Genomic DNA, 10,986 nt, shown 5'->3' with positions numbered 1-10,986 from the left:
AAGTGAAAAATGGAGCAGTTCACATTTCTGCAGATTAAAAGAGTATATTTTAAATTTAATCAGATTGGAATGTTTTGCAAGGGAATTCAAAACACCCTTGAAATTTTAAGAATTATGACGTTTGTTTTAAGCCACATAGTGACAACATATACAGCATTGCTAACCACTATGACCGTTTTGCCGGCTTAAATTTACGGTAGTATTTGAAAAACGAAAACAACAAAATGCATCCAGATTTTCTGGGGGAAAAATCCTTATCAATGAAGCCTCAAATCCTAAGTAGACCGACAGACGCTGCTTTACGGGTGTGTGTGTGTGTGTGTGTGTGTGTGTGTGTGTGGTGTTTTTTGTTTCTTTTTTTTTTTTCTTTTTAGGTCTTTGTCACACTTATAGAAGGGTTTACAAAAAAAAAAAAAATAATAATAAGAGTTTTTGATTTTACCAGTTGAAAAAAACTTTTCCAGAAGTCACAAAAAGATTAAATACTGGGCCCCACATAAGTATTTCAGAAATGGTATTTTTGTAACTATGTATAAATAAAACCATTTCCAAAGCAGAGGTCTCTGTAGGAAATTTTGGACCAGTTGTTTCCATTATTAAATGTCTATGAGCTAAAAAAATTTCCCAGATCCAAACCTGCCTGTCTAGTTATTTTTGGACACAGCAACGTCTCCCGCACGGAGGACAACTGTCTCCATGGCTCTGCTGTATTGTGAGGCACCCAAGGTACAACTGAGAGGCTGGCCTCTTCTGAGAGTCTGGAGTAGGCACACCAGGCTTCAACTCAGGGCACATCTTGAGGGGGAAGTACCAAAATAGTCACTGGATCCTTTCTTGGCAGCACAATCCAGGGCTTGTCTGAAAATTTAATAGCTAGAATTGGAGGTAACTCCATCAACTGCCACAGGGAGAGTCTAGGGGTTGAAAAGGGTGGCTGGGAGCTCTGAGCTTCTTGCAAATGTTTTTATAACTGGGACATCTCTTAAACCAGTTCTTTAAAAAAAAAAAAAGGCTTTTATTGTGGAGCTAATCTAGTTTGGTGATCAGTCCAACACATGTAAAAACTAAATGTTCTACTCTGTTTTTAGATTAGCTCCACTGATGAAGTATTCTAAAAAATCATTATCGTTTGTTTGTACTAAAATTTTCTTCCAAATGTTCAAGAGGGAGAAGATCATTGTCTGATTTAGTGACCTTAATGTCCACATAGTTTCTATGTAGGAGATGGTGGGTCCAGGTGGACTGAGCATCTCATAAGAGACTACTTCTAGAATCAGGAATTAAGTGAAATGAAAGTGCTAATCCTATCAACATATATTAAAATTATCTTGAATAATTATTAAGGAGGTGGAAAATCTATGACTCTGAAGCCATGTTATGCGTGCCGATGAAAGAGTCCAATCCTGTTCTTGAGCTTACATGATACAGCTCCCAGCACAGGGCAGTTTAATGAAAATTCCCGACTGGAGAGCTGAGTACATTAGGAAAGATTCACATAGACACTAGTGTTTACCAGAGCACATCACAAGTTCACTGCAAAGATAGAGGAAAATAGTTTTATTGACATTGAATTGCTGCCAGGGAGTCAGGGGAAGCCAGGTGAGGGATGGGGAAGCTGACCTTAGATTCTTCCTCTGAACAAAGCTTTATATTTCCCTATAAATGTGAACAGATAAAAAGGTGTATTGGTAATTCTTTTGGGGAAAGAAAAGCACATTTGACCTTCATAAGGATTCTAAACATTAGAAGACTGTGAGGGATACAGTGTGCAGATTGGTTGATTATTCATTCATTAAAAACAATTATGAATGCTGCCCAGACCAAAGGCAGCATGCAGGGTGGGGGTGGGGAGGCAAGAGGGATATAAAAATATATTTCAAGCTGTGGCGAATGCCTATAATCCCAGTGGCTTGGGAGGTTGAGGCAGGAGGATTGCAAGTTCAAAGCCAGCCTTAGCAAGAACAAGGCAATAAGCAACTCAGTGAGAACCTGTCTCTAAATAAAATACAAATAGGGTTGGGGATGTGGCTCAGTATTTCAGGATATATATTTCAATTCCTGTCCTTAGTGAATTTGCAAGACAGAGAGGCAAACAGTAAAGACTACAAATCCCTACTGAATGAAACAAAATGTGAGAAGAGATGTTAGGTGTTATAGGAAAAATGTGGAAGAATAATTCCGGGGTTAAGGGAAGCTTTAAGAAGGAAGTAACATCTAAGCCGAGGTTGGAAGGAGAAATAGGATTTCAGAATGGGAATCACAGGGAAGGAAAAAGGCATTCCCTGCAGAGGAGAAAGAGAAGAAAAGCACTGTTGGGGAAGACTGGAGGTGTATTTTGGGACTGGTGGCGCCTGGTGGAATGTGGCAAAGTGGGAGTCTCCCGAGCTTTGGGAGGCTCAATGGGAGATAGGCCTGGCAAGTAATGTGGACAATTATAAAATTCCTTTAAAAGTATTTTATAGAGTCAGGGTATTCCCATTTCCTTTGGGGAAATTGCATTCTTCACCTTGCACACTAGCTGAATTGAGGACGTAATTGGTTGTTTTAAGTCCAATTATATTTAACTCAGTTGAAGGTGAGGATTATGGATTTTGATATTACTTATGACAGGGTATGCATAATAAGGCCTTTGATAGAGGTTAAAACAATGGCATAAAGTGCAGTGGTCTGCCCCTAGGCTAGGAAACAAGAAAGAGATGACAAAAAATGAGAAATGAGCCAATTAAATTGCGCAAAAACATCATGCTTGCAAAGAAACAGGGAAAAAAATCAGGCTTTGGGGTTATACTTCAAAGTCTAATTTTTTTCCCCTTTAACCAGTACGCTTATTCATTAGGACTTCCTCTAAACTATTTAGTATGTGGATTACACCGAGGAAAATTAAGGGGGGTGGTGTGATAAGTGAATCTATTGACTAATTTTAGGAAGAAGTTGGAGAGAGAGATTCTACTTAGAATGTGTTATTCCTGCTGTCTCTGTTTTTTACTGGGGAAGTCTTGTCATGCTCCTCTCTCTCTCACATATGACTCTATAGATTGCATCCTGATCCTAGTGAAGCTTATGCAGCCCAAGTTAAAAATGAGTGACAATTACCTGGAGTTGTTGAGAAGTATAAACAAATGACTTAAATTAAGAGAGTTCATTTCAAATGATACTGTTTTTTTTTTTTTTTTTAAAGGCAGGATATTTTAACAAAAGAAAGTGACTTCTGACTCACTGATTCAAAGTTTTACATAAGACTCAATCTTATAAAAATTACTTTCCCAGTTTTTCTGTCAGAACACCTGATTTATTTCCTTCATAGCACTTATCTTATTGGTGCTATCTCTGTGTGTGTGTGTGTGTGTGTGTGTGTGTGTGTGTGTGTCTGTTTTTCCCAATCAGAAAGGAAGGCACCGAAGGGTAAGGACAACATCTTTTTGCTCATGAAAGTATGCACATTGCTTATAAAATTATGTTGGAATGACTATCTTCATTATATAACTAACATTTATTGAGCAGTTAACTTGCTAAATGTGCTTGTGTGTGTTACCATATTGAATATTACATTGAATGTGATGGATTCATATTTATTGAATAAATGAATACATTTTATTTTAAAGAAATGATGCATAATTTGGAGAAGTTTTCTAAATATCTTACTAAAGGAGTCATTGCTTCCTACTTTAACATAATAATTGGAGACTTTGGAAGAAAAAATACAAGAGAAAGAAGTACCAAGAAAAAAGGAGTAATAGGATGAAAGATTTTACCCATCTTCTCCAGTCATTTTTCTTTTTCAAGTAGATTTATTATTATTCATTTTTCCCATTAAAAAAGCATACATACTCAATGCAAATATTCAGAAAAGTTTATTTCATTCTGGAAGCATTTCATTCATTACTCGGGCATGAGAAATCTTTTTCCCACTTTGCTGAAAAAGATTGCTTAAGGACATACCACCACCTGTGTGACAGAGATGTAGGCCCTTGGTAGCGACTCAATAAATGCATTGATCATTCATTTAAAGCTGCTGTCCAGAGGGAGCTGATTTTTCTTTGTACCAAATCTCAAATCAATATATTAAATTTCTTCTTAAGAACCACATGGATTGAAAATTAAAGGGCAAATTAAAAGTTAGCAAACTCTTTGCTGGCATGTATTGATTCTCAAATATTGAAGAATATATATATATATATATATATATAGTTTATTGCAATGAAAAATTAATGTACCCAACTAGCCTTGAAAACACAAGCATTTTAAAATTTCAGAGTGTTTTTAACACACTTAAATAGGCTCATTATTAAGTATGTTGTTTCAGTAAAAGAGACTGTTACTTAATCTTGTCTTTGCCATTCCTGATTATTGGAGGAGGGTTGTGGCCGTGGATTTTGAATTTCAGAACAGCATCAAACTTTGGAATGGCAGTGAGACAGGCTCAGCAGGCAGGCTGCCTTGTGAAGCTCTCTGTGTCTGAAACAGTTGGCCCGAGTGTCCTACCATACACGAAATGCATGTGCACAAGTGGTGTCTACAGCAGGTCATTCCGTATCCTTTGGCTTCTAGGATATCTGAAAGTAGCAGGCAATCTAGGGAAATGAAGAATCACAAGAATATTGGGAGGAAGTTGGCAAAGGCAAAATGATGGAGCATTGTTGGTTTTAGAAACGTGGGGTGAAAGTCTGAGCAGGGTGAGGCTTTAGCAGTGCCTGAAAAAGATTGGAGTATTAGGGCATCCAGATGAATTTCTTCCTCTGGCTATTTTTAACCCCCCTTTCTACCCTTCCAGACAGAAGTCCATTGTGGGAACATTTTCCCATAGCCACCCTATCTCCCATATTTTGGGTACTCTCCACCGAATATTATTAACCTTCCCTCTTTGCTAGGGAATTCACTATAGACACTCCTTGTAAAACTCTAAGAAGTTGATAATGCCTGATGTGTGGCGTGCTCTCCTGCACAGTATCTTCTTTTTTTCCTACAACAATGCTATGAATCAATCAGGATAGAAATTCTTCTTTGGTCATCATTTTTGTCAGTAAACATTGGGTTCCCAGGCTCACTCTTATAGTAGTTTCATATCTCTGTTGCCTCTTCTACTGACTAAGAAAACTTGCACAGAATGGATTGCAAGAAAATTCTTTGAATTCTTGCCTCCTCCCGTTGAATGATAATAACAGATCTTGAGGATAGGCACTGTTTTATTCAAAATCCTGTAATGAACCACAGGGTCTACTCAAGAGGCTTAATGAATGGAGTTTAACAAAGGTTCCCTTCAAGAGGATGTGGGCCGAGAACGAGAAAGGCAGGAAGACATGAGCACCCCTAACCCCGAAGGGGAAGGCAAGTAATATTACTGGAATCTAGTAAAAACTGAATCCTTAAAAGAGGAACCTGCTGAGAGAAGCTGAGAACAGGGAGGAATGAAGAGGAATCTAGGGGAATCTAACCACTGTCCAAACGCTTGGTATGGCCAAGGATGAGGTGGACAGGGAAAAAGTACTCCAGCATCTCTTCCTTCCTGTTCATCTATTACTAATTCCTCTGACTGACTGAGCCCCATCAATGCAAGGCCCCGAGAGTGAAGCACTTCCAGAAGTCAGGGGGGAAGAGACTGTGGAGCAGCTCTAGGGAGGCAGAATATTAGAACAGGGAGCTAATAAATATGTGGTTACTGGGATTTTTTTTATTCCCTCCATTTTCATATCAAGATTTTCCATAGACCCTTTCTTCCTTATATTCTCTTACTTTTGTGTGTAAGAAACACAATTTCTCCTGAAGTATATACAGGTACATACACATGTGCATAGACACACAGACACACACAGAAAGTTTTCTCCCCTGATCAATAGAACCACTTTAATGAATGAGAGAGGGTTTATGGAGCAGTGTTGTGACAAAACTTGCTTTTCTTACAGCATAATATTTCAAAACTGCTCTATCTGCTTTCTTCACTCTATCACTGGAATATATCTAAGGCAAACAGCATAATTTTTCCCAAGCCACTTTCATATATTATCCAACAGTGTTATTTTCAGATATTAAAAAGCCCAGTATAGAAAGCTGGGTGCCATGGCACATACCTGTAATTCCAGCTAGTCCAGAGGCTGAGCAGGAGGAGTTCTAGCTTGAAGCCAACTTGGAAAACATAGCAAGACCCTATGTAAGAAAAGAAAAAAAGTCCAGTTTAATCCGAGTCAAAAAAATCTAAACAGGCCAATAACAAGCAGTGGGATTGAAGTAATAAAAATTCTTCCAACAAAGAAAAGCCTAGGACTAGAGGGACTCTGACTGAGTTTTATCAGATTTGAAGAACTAATAAAAATACTCCTTAAAAAATTCCAAGAAATAGAACCCCAAATTTACTTTTTGAAGCCAATATTGCCCTGATACCAAAACCTGATAAGGCTCCTATAAAACATAAAGTTACAGGCCATTATCCTATATTGGACATATATGAACACAAATGCAAAAATTATTAATAAAATATTGGCAAACTGAATTTGATAACACATTAAAAAGATTGTATACCGTGTTTAAGTTGGCTTCATTCCAGGGATACAAGATGACTCAACATATGCAAATCAATAAATAGTATACCACATAATACCACATAAATAGAACCAGGGACAAAAATCTCATGACCATCTTAACAGATACTGCAAAAGTCTTTGACAAAATTCAATAACCCTTCATTGATTAAAGTCGTGAAGAAATTAGGGATAGAAGGCTCTTACCTCAACATTATAAAGGATCTATGTGACAAACCCCAAACCAATATCATACTGAATGGGGAAAATCTAAAAGCATTTCCTCTAAAAGCAAGTACAAGAAAAGGATGTTCACTCTATAGGATTCCGATTCAATGTAGTACTTAAAATTTTGCCCAAAGCAATTAGCAGGAGAAAGAAATAAAAGGGAGAAGTCAGAATTATTAGAAGACCCTAAAGGCTTCACCAGGAAATTTTTAGATCTGATAAACAAATTTAGCAAAGTCACATGATACAAAATCAACATGCAAAAATCAATATCTTTTCTATATAGAACCCACCAAAAAAGAAATGAAAAAAACAATCCCATTCTCAATAGCTTCAGAAAACAAAACAAAACAAAACAAAACAAAACACCAATCAAGACATACACCTAACCGAGGAGGTAAAAGACCTCTGAAATGAAAACTACAGAACATTGAAAAAAGAAATTGGACAAGACACTAACAGGTAGAAAGACCTTCCCTGTTCATGGTTTGTCAGAATTATTAACTCTTCTTCTCTCTGGCATAATGCCTGGTGGTAGTAAATATGTGTTCAATAAATGGTTGTTTATTTAAATGATGAAACAAATAATGATTGAATAATTAAAATATGAAAATTCTCCTTTGTTATTAGAGTTTGGGTAAGCTATTTATTTATTAGACTTTAAAGATTTGCTTTTATTTTTATTTTTTATTTTCACTTTAAAGAGAATGGTCTGGGACCCTTATGTTCATCCAGATGTTTAATGTGATTAAGATGTGATAATTTTGAAAATAATGCATGTATAACACTTGTCAGACATGAGGGTCTACTTCCTTAGTGAAAACCAGATCTGGTGATGACCCTTGAGATGGGTTTTCAGGACTCATTCATTGATTCTTGGGACAGAGACTTAGTATCTTGGGACCCATTTTATTCTTCCATAAAAAATTCAGAATGAAGTAAACTGGAAGTGGCAGAAGGATGTTCTACACACCATATGTGACTTGGTTATGCACGTATACAAAGAGAAACAATCATTTACCTTTGAAGTTGAACTGTTTTGAATTCCTAATTACTAATGAGGCTGAGCACCTTTTCATAGGTTTATTATTATTTGGATACCTTTGTGAAGTGTCTGTCATTCATTGATCAGTTTTTCTACAGAGTTTTCTTTCTGGTTGACTTGTAGGCATCTTATATGGGTCAGCACTATTTTTGTATCCTGCTGAAGAAATTTTGCCTACTTTAAGGACCCAAAGATGTTCTGGTTTTTGTACTCTCTTTGTAAAGTTAGTTTTCAAATACTTGATTTTTCACCTGCTCCCATTATCACCTTTTATCCTTTTTGCACTCTGAGGCACAAGAAAGATTACTCTGTTACACTTCTAGTTTTACATCTTGAAATCTGTGCACACTTGAAACCACCATCATCCCAAATATCGAATCTGTGCACAAGATTGTACAAGAGCAACATTTGAATTTAAGTTCTAGGTGTGTACAAAAGAAGTCTTTGAGAAAAACCTCAAATCCTTAGCAATTTTCCTCCCTCCAGGTTTGTTCAGATTTTTATGTTCTTTCATAGTTTACTGTCCATCCAGACCCCAATCCAAATCCAAACGCTGCAACACCACACACAGCTGAAGCCATGTTTTCCTAAAAGTAATAAAGGAAGCAAAGTTCTAAAGGTACTAATTCCAGCTTAATAAATCTGAACTCTTGGCCAAGTTAATTTCTGAATGTGCCTTTCTTAATAATCATTCAAAGGAGAAGTAATGATTTTTTAACTGTTAAAAAACAATAGCAACATTGCATTTGGTAGTCTGTTAGATCCCACCTTATGTCAACTCTCTTTCAAGGTCTTAAAGCATCACCTCCTCTTCCACTGTATGTTTGAGGTATAAGCTACAGTTTAGTTTTTTATAGCTGAGAGAAGATATTATGAATGCTAGTTTCTGGGATGAATCCTTATGAGGGACAAAAATAAAGCATTTCTCATCTGCTTCCAAAGTTTCATTTTGTACCAACAACTTGATGACATTTTTTCCCCTGGAGAATGAAACCATTATTTAAACATTATTTTGAAGCTGCTCTAAGGTTAATGAATAAATTTTATGTCCTATGCCAAACTTCATTTTCCCTACCAAATGGAAACCAGTAGGAAACTAAAGTATAAAAAGAAATATAACTTGCATTAGGCATGAGAAAAACTGCAAATCAAGGAAAGTCTGCATGGAAGGCTTTTACTCTCTCATTTTTGGTCTGTTATTATAGGAGCCAGACAGTAGTTCCACAAATGGTATTATAGTCCAAGTGTACTAAATAACCATAACAATGAAATATGCCTACTTGACAAAACAAAACAAAAACAAAATGAATGCTTTCTCTTTACCATAGCATCCTGCTTTAGAAAAAAAGTTTTTTTTTCTTCCAAGTCTAGAAATAAAAAGTCAATTTTTTTTTTCAGATTTTACACATCATTTCTATCAATCAGTTATGTATCCAATGCATGTCGAGTGTCTAGTTTGTGCCAGGAAGTGTGCTAGGTGATGAGACTACTAAGACGAATAAGCCAGTGTCTGCCCTTCAGGATTTTACAGTGGGGAGACAGATAAGTAAATTGAAGTTGCTACTATATGGTACTAAGTGCCTTGGAGAGGAATCACAGGGTGTAAGGACTGTCAAAATCCTTTGAGAAGAAGACTTCTCAAAGGAGGTGTTATGTGAACTGAAGATTGACGGATGAGTTGTATGTTGTTCATTGAAGATAGTAATCTAAGAAAAAGATGCGCATGGGAAGAGTCACGCATAAACAGTATTGTGCTTGAAACAATGGTAAAGAAGAATCCTGGTGAAGAAGGGTGGGAGGAAAACTATAAAGTTAGGTGAGGGAAAGGTCATGAACTGTTTTGGTTTAAGGAGTTGAGCTTCTAAAATTAAAGTGAAGGGAGTGTCAAATGCTGGAGAGAAAAAAGTAGAAGAGAATAGAGAAAGGTGATTGGATTTAGCAGTAATGAGCTCACTGGTGATTTTATCAAGATCATTTCAGTAGGGCAATGGACAAAGATAATGAATGGTGAGGGTCAATGAGAGAAGTGCAGACTGCCAGATACCTCCTTAAAAACTTTGATGGGAGGATGAGGAAGCAAAAGCAAGTTTGACTGGCTTCTTGTGATTTTTTTTTTTAACTTTTGACATAATTTTAGGCTTTAGAAAATATCCAATACTACAAGCAATTCCAAGTGTGATCAAAAGATGTTTGATCACATTCCCCCTGTGCTTTCTGAATTCTCTCTCCTCTCTGCTTCTGTCTGTCTGTCTTTCTGTCTCTCATTTTTCTCTGAATTATTTGGGAGAAAGTCACAGATAAAATTCTGCTTTACATCCATGCTTCAGTGTAGTTCCTAAAATGAAAAACTAGTCTTTTATATAACTGCAACACAATGAAATTAGTATTTAGGAAATTATTATTGGTACATACTATAACCTAATTACAGACCTTCAGATTTTTCCAGTTGTTCTAATAACGCTCTGTATTGTACAAAAACGTTTCAGATTATACATTGTATTCAGTTGTCATGTCTTTTCAGTTTCCTTTAATTAGGAATCAATTTTTCTTCATACTTCATGAATTATTAACATTTTTTAAGTATTAGAACTTTTGAAAGAGAATAGGCCCAAACTCAGAAATTCAAAGGTCTCTGATATGCATGAAGCTAGAGTAAAATAAAGGAAAGGGGGAGGGAAGGATAGGATATCATAAAGATAAAGGGAAGACCAGTAGTGTGGTAGTAGATGATGGAGGACCAGGGGAGACATAGGAGAGGAGAGGATGCAAAGATGAGTAAGTGGGGCCCCCTCCCAGAGGAGGTTCACATGCTAGAAGAGGGTGACGAAGGGGCAGCCCATGGGGAAAGAAGACAGATAGTTCACTAACATATGTGTAAGTCCTGTGGGTACAAGAGCTGAGCTGTGAGTGGTACTGGGAGGAGAATGATTCATTTTGGTTCATTGGCAAAGACTTCCCCAAAGAAATGAGATTAGTTGGATAGAGGGAGGGAAGAAAGGGATAATAAAAAAGAGTGGGAAAGGCATTCCACATGAAATGATGTCCCTGGAAATGTGGAAATAGCTTGTTTCCCCTGGAAATTTGTGGAACGAGAAGGCTCTCATTCAGTTAAGAATCAACACTGAAGGCTGCAAAGATATGAAGTTACTTTGAGTTAGGCTGTCTTTGTTCAAGCTGGTAATTAAGGGTTAGAGGGTGTGG

This window comes from Sciurus vulgaris (genome assembly GCF_902686455.1).
Source record: "Sciurus vulgaris genome assembly, chromosome: 3".
Taxonomy (NCBI): domain Eukaryota; kingdom Metazoa; phylum Chordata; class Mammalia; order Rodentia; family Sciuridae; genus Sciurus; species Sciurus vulgaris.
This window is presented reverse-complemented; position numbering follows the sequence as displayed.